Source organism: Aegilops tauschii, chromosome 7 (assembly GCF_002575655.3).
Source record: "Aegilops tauschii subsp. strangulata cultivar AL8/78 chromosome 7, Aet v6.0, whole genome shotgun sequence".
NCBI classification, from domain to species: Eukaryota; Viridiplantae; Streptophyta; class Magnoliopsida; order Poales; family Poaceae; genus Aegilops; species Aegilops tauschii.
The window spans coordinates 572,998,614-573,012,183 of record NC_053041.3 but is presented as its reverse complement, the minus strand read 5'-3'; positions in this window follow the sequence as shown (position 1 = coordinate 573,012,183).

Genomic DNA, 13,570 nt, shown 5'->3' with positions numbered 1-13,570 from the left:
TTTCAACTACTCCCTCTGTCCCAAATTTCTTGTCTTAGATTTGTCTAGATACTGATGTATCTAATACTAAAATGTGACTTGATACATCTGTATCTAGACAAATCTAAGACAAGAATTTTGGGACGGAGGGAGTACTTTATGAACATCAATGCTACCTTTTAAGAGGGTATATTTGCCTTAGTAACTTGTGTTATGGATATTGCATGTAATCCCTCTGCTCTCATGCCTTTGAAGACATGCTCTAGTGTCTTTTGTTCACTCATTTCTGTGCGTATATGTAGTCATATATGGAGTATAATATCGAAAATCATCTTATATTTCTGAACGGAGGTAGTAATAAAATATGGTTTTTGTTTGAATTAGAACCAGGTCCGCGGTGGAGATGAAATTCTCAAAGTCATGCCGTGTGAACTGGAAGACCTGATGATGAGTTCTACTGCTGAACTATCCAGCTGATGTGTCCTTGTCGCCACGTGTCCTGAACTAGTGTTTTCCTGTAGCATTGTTGTCAGGCGTGTTCTCGAGGCTGTACTTGACCACAACAATTTCCTGGCTGTGCCTTCGACTACGAAGGGTGTGGTTCTTGTAAAGCTTCCCAACAAATCTGATGCGGCATGTCTTCATCATCATGTTTATGAGTGGAAAGACCACTCTGTTAGGTTCTCCAAGGTTGACAAGATGGTGATGGTGCATGTAGACATCTCACACGAAGTCCATGGCCTAGTCAGTTATGCGGGGTTCATCCCGTATGTCAGTGGCAAGAAATAGTCTGCAGAGTTTAGTTAGTGCAACTTTGCTTGTCTGTAGTAAGTACTATTGTCCAGTACTTGATTTGTGTTTGTGAACCCTGTATTGTTTATTAGTACTGCCGCTTTTGGTGTGTGAACGGTCTATGTTAATGTCTGTCCACTCATTAAGTCTGTATATTTTGAAGTATCCAGATCATATTTTTTTGTGAGGACGGTTTATCAATTATGGTTACACTCCAATATCTGTATGCATTGTAGGGTTTATCGCACCCACCAGGATTTCCAGTCCCATGGATGTTCGGTCCATACGATTTGTCACGACCTTTGGATTGTCCTGCTTGTGGGAGTAGGCGGGGCCCCTGCATGCCACGCGTAGTTGGACGATCAATCTTTTGTTTAGTACTTCAACATAGTGATTTCCTGGTAAGGATTCACTCGTGTCACATCAAGTAAATCTTATTGATTTACTGTCTAAATCTTATTGATTTAATGTCATGTTTTCTTTCTTTTCCTGCAATTTTACGATGCAGGTTTTGCCATATGACATTCATCACAGAATAAACCGTTTGGTTTGCTCTACGATGGCTATTTTTGCAGGTTTCACTTCTTATGTCATGTCAGTAACAAAGGCACTGTCCATCACTTATATTACTGGAAAAAATTGGGTCAGTCTGTTGTCTGAGTACAAGCTGAATCCCTATGATGAACTGCAGTTTGGTTTAACAAAAACGCCACAATTAGTCCTTCTCGCGTTTAAAAGAAATGAAGAAAAAAACTGGATCACGGTCACGGATCCTAGTCAAGTTAGAAAGCTGATCATAGCAGACCAGACACGACCGCCGCTGTCTCGCACAGATCGAGCACCGGCAGTTGCTCTAGCACTGACAGCGGCAGCAGCTCAGTCTGATCCAGCTGAGGGTTGGGCACCGACCGCGTCAGCGGATCAGTCTAATCTACCGAAGGATCGGGCATCGACACCGGCACCTGCTCTGACACTGGCACCAGCTCTACAAGGAGCACCATCTCCGGCAGCAGCGGCGGCTTCGGCACCTGCACCAACACTTGCACTTGCATCTGCTCCGGCCCGTGCAGTTGCACCGACAACAGACTGGGCTGCAGTTCGCACTTCATATACCAAAGTCCTTACAAAAACCGACATGTCCACCTTCTTGGTAAGCATTGGCCACCCAAGTGCTTCGTTCTTTTTTCTTTCCATGTTATTTCACATGATTCACTGTGTTGATCTAACTGTTTGGGTATGTCTTCTTGTTTGCAAACAGAGAATTCCTAGAGCAACGAGGGAGTCGTTCAACAATCCGAGCGACCGCGGCCAAGTTTCTCTTACCATGCGCAGCCTTGGTGTGAATGAACCTGCTCAATATACCGTAAGTACAAAGGATGGTCGCATGATGATTGATGCTAAAGGATGGTCAAGGTTCAAATCTAAATCATATCTTGCAGTAGGGGATGATGTCAAAATCGAACTTTCTCGGCAAGGAGAGCTGGTCCAAATCAACTTTGAAATTCTTCAGTAGCAGCACGCAACTGCCGAACTGATCTATCCTCCGAGAGATTTTGATGTAATAATCTGGCATGGTGAAACAAATGTCCTGTGTGTATAAGTAGTACGACAGTATTATTTATCACATGGTATATCGTTGATAGAATTGCAACTCTGATTGCTGGTTAGGAACTGTCGTTCGATTTCATTCCAACAGCTGCCGTGCTTTATTCAATTTTGTGTATTCGCCTTGCGACAACATCTAAAACCAGCACCATACCGATCGCTTGCAATATGAAAAGCGCTGAGGTAGAACACATGGGCCCCCAAACATGCAGGGTCGGCCTGCGGCCCAAAGTCCAGAACCGTGAGCCTATCTGAGTATTATATTCTCAACTGAACCCCCATAAAAAAAGCTAAACCCCCATAATGCCCGTGCGTTGCAGAGGGAGTATATTTCTCGGCAAGGTGAGCCTGTGATATAAAAGATTTGTATATTTCTTTACAGAGGGAGTATCTCTCTATCAAAAAATATATTTATGTGTAACTAGTTACTCCTGTCTTTCTACTTCCTTTCGCTGATATGTGGGGCAACCGGCAACGGGGTCCACGTGCCATACGCACAAATTAGAGTGCACAACTTCACGGTAGACACACCCGGTCGTAACGCCGCAGTAATGCCCAATGAGCCGTCAAATCACAACCCCCCCCCCTTTTCCAGCTTTAGCAGTAAGCTGGACGGACGAAGCGGCAATATTTCACTGGGCCTGAATCCCCTTCTCCCTCGTCTGCTTGTTCAGAGAAAACCCCCTCTCGGCGATTGCATATGGTTTTCTCATGGAGAACCAGGTACGAATTCTTCATCCATCCCCGATAAATCCAAGTCCCTTGGTCGCAGGTAATCCTAGGATGGCAGCCGCCGCCGTTGATGCATTTTTCTTCCTACTGAATCTAGTGTGTTTCATTGGCAGTGCCCAAAGTGCGAGTACCCTACAGGTTTCTGTGCCCTCGGCGAGACGCCACAATTGTTCCTTCTCATCCTAACACAGCATTTTGAAACGCGCACAGTATGTTCCTAGAATCCTCTTTTCTATCCGGGAGGGTGGGGTTTTTTTGAACATGCTGTGTTCTCATATTATTTTTCCTGCAGTGTATTATTTGCTCTGCCAGAACACATGTACTCAAGATGCTCGGCCTTGCCATAACTGAATACACTAGTTTAATGGTCACAGTGAAGACAAGCCATGGATATAAGTTCCGAGTTGGGTTCATGAACCAAGAAGATCGCTGCTTTTTTTATGGCCGAACTTGGATAAATTTTCTCAAGTGTTACGGACTGAAAGTTGGCGCACGAATGTTGATGGAAATAGCAGAACCTGGTCTCATCTTCACTGCGATCTTCCACCCCGACGTCGTTCCAATTGTTCATCCATGTTAGTTTTGTATCTGGTTCTTGCTTGTTGCCTCGATTACTTCTTAATCCACCTATTCTGTCTAACTAATCACAATTTAACTTTAGAAGTAGCAACGAATCTCTCACGAAGATGCTACTTCTAACTAATATTTTCTTATAATTGGTGGCACGTGTAGGTTTTTTCAGAGTTAAGCAGTCTGCTCGTTTGTTACTCTGTAATAACTCGGCTGTTACTAATGGCACTGAAGTTGACTGGATCGACATCCACAAGTTCCTACACTTTATTGATCGTCTTGAGGTCCTTGTGGGGCGTTTCAATGGTGGAAGGCCACGTGGGATATGTGTGCCACTGCTGCACTCGTTGAACAGGTCCAACTGTGTCGAGAAACTTATGGTACGAGCTGTTTTCTGTTATATACGTTGTTCATAAACTATTGCTTATACACAGTTTTACAGCTGTGATCTTCTTCAAACAGGAACTGTCGAGTTCTATTGTTCCCATACAGATGCCTGACCATGGTCGGGTCAGACTTGCGCTTGGTCACAACATGATGTTTATGTCGACCTACTCAATTCCCCTTAGAGGTGAAAAGATACTTATTCATGGGTGGTCTCAAATAATGAAGGCCCGTCCATCTTGGAGAATAGGACAGAAGATTATGTTCATGCTTTTCCATGGCTCTAAAGAGAATATCCTGTTTATTGACCACGTTGCTTTCAGCTTTGGTTGTTAAGTGCCCCTGCTGGTTTCAGTTAAGGTTGTTAAGTACTCCTGCTGCTTTTACAGTCTGTCGTGTTTCTTCAGTCTTGTCTTCCTCCAGCCGCCAAAACCAAACCAGCGCTGGCGGGGCCGCCTGCTTCCGCCTCCCACGGCTGGCTGCGCCTCAGCGCACGCATCGCCGCCCCACCGTCTCCTAAATCGTTAACGCCGACGTCCTCCGCGCGCTTTGGTGCGCTCGCCGCAACGCCGCCCTCTCGCGTTGTCAACATGGTCAACAAACAACAGGAATCGGCAGAAGTACGTGGAGAGGATGATAGTAGGGGCCCACCACGTCAGCGTATGGAAAAATAAAATGCTTCCTCCTAGTGTTTTCCTGACATCTGGGACCCACGACATTGTGAGCGTATATAGTCAATAGACAAGAGAACAGCACAAGATCGGCTGACACCTGGGACGTAGCTACTCGAGCAGTATTTTTTTTGTTTGGTATTGTTGAGACGGAGCAGGGTTTGAACTGGGCTGTGGCCCGTCTAGCCCAGGCTTATATTTTATGTTCACCATGTGACCAGCCCAGCTATTTTTTCTTTATGAAAATGAGTCCAGTTTATTTTTTCTGAAGAATACCCAATCCAGGCCTACTTATTTTTCTACGCCCTGATGGGCTGCAACTCTTTCAAGACGCCTGCAAATCTTGAAAGTAATATGAAATGGGTTGTAAATATAAAAACAAATGACAAATTGGCAATTACTTTATAATTTCTGAATTTTTTCACATTTTCAGATTCCTATTTCACTGGGCATTAACCTAATTTAAATATATCTTCAAAGTACTTTAAATCTGGCTCGACATTTCGGTATTAAAAATAGTTTGGAACCCACAGAAAATGCGAAATTGGCCCTGGCCAACCAAAAAACGACTGCAATAAATTGCATAAGAAGTTGCCATGAGCTATATATAAATTATTAAAAAAAAGAGGGAGTGGTCTGACTTGTGGGCTGTTTAGTTGATGCGTATGCAAGATTTTTTTAGTTATTATATACGTCAACAAACGATTCTAGCAGACGTAACCGTTGGATGTCAATCCAACGGCCGTCGTGTTTCTTCAAACTCTGATCTTCTTGCTCCATCCGCCAAAGCAGCGCCGGCGGGACCGCCTACTCCCGCCTCCCGTGGCCGGTTGTGCTGCCGCGCAGGCCTCAGCGCCCCCTACTACTCCCACCGCTGGCCAGGGCACCCCTCTACTCACCCACACCCCCTGTTATTCTGCGGCGACGGCAGCCTCACACCGCAGCCGAACCGGTGAACCCTCGTACTCCTCTCCACGCGGGCTTCCACTGCCGCGTCTTCCCCGGCTCTGCATCGTCCCCTTCCTAGGCCTCGCCGTCGTCCACCACCGTGGTGCTCTCGGCGCGGCGTGGTCAATGTGGTCAACGACCGACTTCCATCGGAAGAGTACTGTACGTGGAGAGGCTGACAGCTAGGTCCACGGCAGCCGCAAGGAAGTGCCTCCTTATTACGCGGAAAATAATTATTCCTCCACCTGACAGCAGGGACCCACCGGACGGGCCACCAGTATTTTGCGGAAAAAAAACGTTTCCCCCTGACTGCTGGGACCCACAGGACGGGCCACCGTATTTCGCGAAAAAAACGTTCCCCCCGCTGTCAGCTCGGACCCACCGAAAGTGCCTCCTTATTACGCACAAAAAATGAATACCCCCCTGCTAGCTGGGACCCACCTTGGTGGGAGGCTGACTTGTGGGCCTACTAAGTTGACTGGGACGGAGGCCTTTGTCAACTTTAGTCAATATATGAACGATTCTAGCTCCAGTGACCGTACGATGTCCATCCAACGGCCGTAGTGCTTCTTCAACCTCTGGTCTTCTTGCTCCAGCCGCCCAAAGCAGCGCCGGTCGTGCCGCCTGCTCCTTTCACCCGTGTCCGGCTGTGATGCCGCGGAGGCCTCACCGCCCCCTACTACTCCCACCCTGGCCAGGCCATCCCTCTATGCGCCCACACCCCCTGTTATTCTGCGGCGACGGCAGCCTCACACCGCAGCCGAACGAGTGAACCCTCATACTCCTCTACGCATGGGCATCCACTGCCGCGTCTTCCCCGGCTCCGCGTTGCCCCCTTCCTAGGCCTCGCCGTCGTCCACCGCCTTGGTGCTCTCGGCGCGGCGTGGTCAGCGTGGTCAAGGAATGGCTTCCATCGGACGTGGACTGTACGTGGAGAGGCTGACAGCTGGGTCCACGGCCGCAGCAAGGAAGTGCCTCCTTATTACGCGCAAAATAATTATTCCTCCACCTAACAGCGGGGACCCACCGCACGGGCCACCGTATTTCATGAAAAAAACGTTTCCCCCTGACTGCTGGGACCCACCAGCTACATCTTCGCACGCAAGGAAGTGCGTCCGAAAAAAACGATTCACCCCCTGACTGCTGGGACCCACCAGCTACATCTTCGCACGCAAGGAAGTGCGTCCGGGCAAAACAAAACAAAACGATTCCCCCCTGACTGCTAGGACCCAGCAGCTACACCTTCGCACGCAAGGAAGTGCGTCCGGGCAAAAAAATGATTCGCCCCCCTGACTGCTGGGACCCACCAGCTACATCTTCGCAGGCAAGGAAGTGCCTGACAGTCGGGACCCACCTGGTCGAAGCATACGTAGCGTTGTCATTCTGGTCGCGAACGTGTACGTACATATATACTAGTCGATGTAGAGGTGCGCACGTGTCGTAGTAGAGGCGCATACGTGTCGTAGTAGAGGCGCGCACGTAGCATGTGCACATACGTACAGCGGCCAGGGTGCAAGAAAGAAAATACGGCCACGTACGTACATACGGGCAGGGTCTCGAATGCCTACTCGCGCATACGTACGGCCAGGGCTCGTGTACATGGCTGGGTCGGAACGGAGAAACAGCGTCGTCGTCGTGTTCATGGGGAGGCATTGGAATGCGTCATGTTCATGGGGAGGCAACGGAATGCGTCGTGTTCATCGGGAGGCAACGGAACGCGTGGGAGCCAACCGGCTGGGTCGGAACGGAATGCGTGGTCGTGTTCATCGGGAGGGCTTGGACGGAACAGGCGATGGAACGAGGCCTGGCGTACCGCAAAATGGAGGAAACGGCCTTGTGTTTGACCGGCCACGTTCGAAACTGGATCCTGTTCATCGGGAGGGGTCGGGCGTACCGCAAAACGGAGGAAACGGACCTCCTACGGTCGAAACGGGAGTCCTGTTGATCGGGAGGGGTGTGGCGTACCGCAAAACGGAGGAAACGGACTTGTGTTGGAGCGCTACGGTCGAAACGGGGGTCCTGTTGATCGGGAGGGGTGTGGCGTACCGCAAAACGGGACTCCACGGGATACTGTTCATCTCCACCGTCGACCTCCTCCAGCCTCCACGGGCTACCGTCGACCTCCTCCAGCCTCCACGGGCTCCTGTTCATCCAGCCTCCACCGGCTACTGTTCAACCACCACTCCACCGTCTACTGTTCATCCAGCCCTCCACACCACGGGGTCCTGTTCAACCACCCCTCCACGGGCACCCCTCCACCGTCTACTGTTCATCCAGCCCTCCACACCACGGGGTCCTGTTCAACCACCCCTCCACGGGCACCCCTCCACCGTCTACTGTTCATCCAGCCCTCCACACCACGGGGTCCTGTTCATCCAGAGGCAACGCCACCGCTATCTGTTCATCCAACCTCCCCCCCCCCCCCCCCCGCAACGCTCACTGTTCATCCAATCGATCGGCTTCAGTTAGCAGCAGTAGCAAAGGAATCGCTCGATCGGGTTCAGTTAACAGCCATCGATCGATCGCTCGGGTTCAGTAACGCGTAGCCTGCAGTGCAATCGCCCGGGTTCAGTTAGAGCCCAACGCCTCGCTCGGGTTCAATTAGAGCCAACACCTCGCACACACGCGCGTACGTGTACGAGAGAAATGCGCATCCCTCGGCCCCCGACATCCCACCGTAACCGGGAACTCCCAGAAATTTTCCTCCCCCTCGCTTCTACCATGGTTTTTTCCGTCATGGACGGCCCAAAGAATGTCATGCAGCTGCATCTCCGGTCCGCCCAGGACGAAAAGCCCATTTTCTGTCATGATTTGTTGTCATAGAAGTAGGAGCCCACCACATCTATGATGATACCGGGTTTTGTCACAATTATCGTCATAGAAGTGTCATATGTATGACAGGAAAAAAATTCGTTCGGCCCAAAATGTCACGGATGTGTCTTTTTTTTGTAGTGCAAGCATGCGCCCAATAGGCTTACCATCAATGTGACCACTGATAAATAATGGCTTTAGGTGCTGCCCATGCTTCTCTGGTTTCTCAAATGTAGCATTCTTTGGACCAAGAACAAGTTCAGCAATTTCTGCCTCGGGTGCGTGAAATTCAGCAGGCAACGCGAACACCATATTAACATCCATATCAGTTGGTACATCTTTATTATTCTCTGAATTTTCTGCAATAATGGTGTCATCCGTATTTTTATTTTCCTCCGCTGCGATGCGCTTCTCCTTCCAAGTCTTTGTAGGTACCATTGGTTTATCCAGATTGAACCATCTATCGCGCTTCTTCTCAGCTATCTCTTCCTTTATTTCCAATATCCGCGGTCGCTGTACACGTCGTTTCTGAGTGTGAGTAAGTCCATTCGGGCACCACTGAGGTGCTGGTTTAGTCCCTGGCGTGACTGACTTAATTTGGCTGCCCCCCGGGTACTTTGGCCTGTACTGGCGTACTTCTGTTTTTTCGGCGAATATTTTATCTCTGGCCGGAAAACTTCCTTGTTGATCATATACGTTACTAGCATTAAACTTCTGGCCGCGTACATTGCTTGAATCCCAACGTACATGTGTACTAGTATTAGACTTGATACCTTTGTACGCTCCTGGACCATAACTTCCCATGACCAGATCAACTTGTGAGCTTGCCGATTTAGACATTTGACTAGTACGTGAGGACACCACAAATGGCTTGTCTGATTGTGCATGCATGCTATGCCCAGAACCAGTTTTTTCCTCACATTGATTATGTCGGCCCATTGGCTGCACCTTCACACCATTGTTTTCCTCTGTACTAACAATTTCCTTTGGGATCGATCCTAGTTCAACATCATTGCTTGATTCTGTGCTATTGAGAACAACCTCATCTGATTGATGTTCCACCACTTTCAGCCTGGCACCAAAATCATCTGGACATTTTACTGGTTTAGTTTAAGCACGCTTCACCGCCATCCATACTCGCTTGTGGTCGCCCTTATAGTCTTTGCCCTCAGCATTGCGTACCGGTGATCGACTTCCTCAAATCTCAATGGCATCACGTGACCTAGCTCCTTCATTAAACCGAGCTCTTTTCTCATGACACTTGGTCTGAACATAGGCATCGGCGGTATCCATCCCGGCTGAAAATAACCTGCTGGCCCTGTAGGATATGGCGCCCAAGGATTAAACCCCCATGGAGGAAACTGCGGATACATAGGAGGTGCACAACCCCAATATGTCGGCTCCATTGCAAAATACGGCTGTTGGTCATATGCACTTCCTTGCCATTGCTCATGACTGCGAGGTCCAGAAGGAGATCTAGGACGCTTATTACCTCCGAGCCGATTAAACACATTGCTGGTCTTGCGTGAGGTATATTTTCTAACAACATGCTAACTGTCGGCTTTGGCCTTGGAGCTTATCTCCTCCCTCCGTTGACTTTCCACACCTATTTCTGGATTTTTTGGTTTGATCATCCTTGGAGGAGCACTGTTATCAACAACGTTTTTCTCTCTTGCGGATTCGGTCTGATCCGACCGAATAAGCATTTTTTTTACTCTCAAGCTCGACCACATTGATAGGAAAAGGTTCGCTGTCGAGCTTCATCTTAGAACCTTCTGTAAACGTCAATTGTCCTTCATTGATGGCCGATTGCACCTGTCGACGAAACACGTTACAATCATTAGTAGCATGAGAAAAAGAATTGTGCCACTTACAATAAGCTCTTCTACCCAATTCTTCTGGAGGTGGAATTACATGACCCTCCCTCACTCTAATTAATTTATTTTGCAGTAACATATCAAAAATTCTATCACACTTGCTTACATCAAAAGTATATTCAATTTCGTCTCTTCTAGCAGGTGTAGGTTTCAAAGCAGAACATGCAAAAGGTTTTGACTTTGGCGCTTGAACCCATTCGGCTACACATATATTAACATCATCCTCACTAGCCGAATCACTATCATAATCTAAGGCATTAACCGCATGATTATCTTTCTCTTTATTTATGTTATCTTTAAACCGGCTATATTGTTTAATTTCCTTAGCCTGGTTTTCTTGCGCCAAAGCCTTCTGCAAAACTTGGTTAACATCTAAAAATTCTTGCCCTTCTAGTTTATCCTTAATATGAGCGAGTAAACACGAAAAGGCAAGATCGGCTAAGTCCTTTTCGGCTATGGTCAAGCTGAAACATCGGTTTTTGACATCCCTAAACCTCTTAATATAATCATGAACATGCTCATTATATTTCTGCCTAACCATAGTTAAATCTGAAAGCCGAAGTTCTGTTTCACCGCTATAAAAATACTCATGAAATTTTTGCTCCAATTGTGCCCATGTTGAAATAGAATTAGGAGCAAGCGATGTAAACCAAGTAAATGCAGTACCGGATAGAGATAAAGGAAATAATTTTAATCTAAAAACATCCGATGTGCCGACCTCACTGCATTGTGCTAAAAATTGTCCTACATGCTCAAAAGTAGATCTACCATCTTCCCCCGGAAATTTAACAAAATCTGAAATTCTAAAACCATGAGGATATGGTGTCGAGTCAAAGTAATCGGGGTATGGTTTTTGATATGCATGTGCTCTACCCTTAGGTTCTAAACCAAATTCTCTAAGTATACTAGCAAGATGATCCTTAAAATTATCATTGGGCTGTAGAGAACTAGTTTGTGGATCAGATGGAACACAAGCACGTGGCGGAAGCTCCGGCAACGAAATTTGAGCATGTGAAGTTTGGAGTATGAATCGGGTACGGCCCGTACGGAACCCCGGTACCAACAGGCGGCAGTGGTGGCGTACTATATGCCATTGTCCGATAACTAGGTTGCTGCAAATTAGAATTAAAACCAAAACTTCGGTTATTGCTATTGTGATTTTGTGGAACCGAAGTCGAAACGATAGGAGCAGTAGTACTAGGAACAAAATTATTAGCCGAAGTGCCCACATAATTCCGGCCATCTTGATTATTTGTTAAAGGGACAGGAAGCTGCGTAACATTAGCCGATGCACTAGGTGTATGTATATGATTAGTTAAATTAATGAATCCGCTATTTTGTGGTGACATCGGCTTTTTCCCAGAAGATTCATCATTGACTTGCAGCACTAATGAGCGTACATGACCAGGTAGACAATTTTCAAGATCTTTATTAAACTGTATCTTAAATTCTTCAAGTCTATTAGCTACCGCTCGAGTAATTGTGCATGTCGTATTTTCCATATCAGAACCATATTTACTAGCTACGGACACATCAATTAGATGAGCAATTTTTTCGGTTGAGTTTTTTACCTGAGTGTTGAACGCATCGGAAGGGCTTGGAACTACCTTTTTGACGACGTCGTTCCTCGTCTTCGCGTATCCAGCCAACTTCAGCTTCATCCTCTCAACCTTTTCTTTCTCAAGCTCCTCTTCAAGCTTGCGCCGATCATCTTCCGACAGATCGTCGAGTGTGACGGTGATGACGTTCTCCGGGTCGATGTCGCTCCCGTTCTTGAACTCGGTACTCATCTTGTAGCTCTTCTTCTTCTCGTCCCCAGCAGAGTCGCCAATTGTGTTGGCACGCAAAATCGCCGCGCAACACGAGGATGTTTGTCGTGCTTTCGTGACGACGAACAATTGCTTTACAAGCAAAGCAACAAAGATGTCCTCGCTTTCGTGGAGGAGAACCGGCCGCTTTCCAGCGCAGAACGGCAAAGATCGCCAAACCCTAGGGCTACTAGGGCTCGGCAGGAGAAGAACGATGGAAAATAAACGTACGTGAAAAAGTAGTTTGTATTGATAGATCGATTGTTCTTTTTCTCAATCGGCCATGGCCTATTTATTAAGGCACGCGGGACTTGGCGTATACAGAAGTACTTGTCGTACAAGTATAGAACTCCAAAACTAAACCGATCAGGATCTGATTCGGTTACCATGTATACTACTCTTTGCCTTATATGAATATATAAAATATTCCGGCCACGTCGCAATCACAGCCCGAGTTATACACATACGTATAAATACCCTTGAGCCTACAAGGAAAATAATAAAATACTCCAGCAAGGTCGCTAATCACACCGGCTAATAATGATTGATCATTCATCATGTATTGTTGCATCTTCTCATACGTGACTCCATAGCTCATGCAAGAATCCTTCATCTTAGCAACCACAGTTTAGCCCAGCGTACGAGAATTTGTCCAAGTAGCCGCTAATCCATGCGAAACTCCATATATTTGTCCTGAGTAAATAACTTCAGTTGGCCTAATCTCCTGATGTATCATCTGCACTAGACTATGACCACGCCTGCATTTCAAATTAAACAACAAGGGCAAATATAATATGGACCAATAATATGGCCATAATCATTTAAATTAATTTGGCCGATCATACAAACTATTAGCCAAATTACACCATGAACAGATCACTGCAGAATTATTTCCTGACCATTTTAACTGAACATTTTATGAAATCATTTTAACTGAACAAATTTTATTCAGTACTCTATTGCCTATTCAGTGAACAAATTTACCACTCAATTTAGCACAAAGAGGCAGTAGAATGCAACATTGCAGTGAACAAATTGAGTTGCAGCTGAACAGTGAACAAATTCAGCATTGCAGTAGAATGTACAGTAGCATTTCAGCAGGGCACTGACAAAAGAAGCAGAAGGGTGAGATTAGCAAGAACATGATGATATACTCACATCATGAACAGTGTTGTATGAACCCCCTGAAGAGTTATCATGTTTTTCTTCCTCCTCTTCTCAGCTGCTGCAGTAGGTGAACAAATTGAAATTTAACACTGAAATTCAGTAGGTGAACAAATTTAACACTGAAATTAAACCACATACTCTACAATTTTACATGCCTATAGAAACAAAACAAGGTGCCTTGTGCAGAAACAAAACAAAACAGAATGTATTCATTGTTCCTGTATGA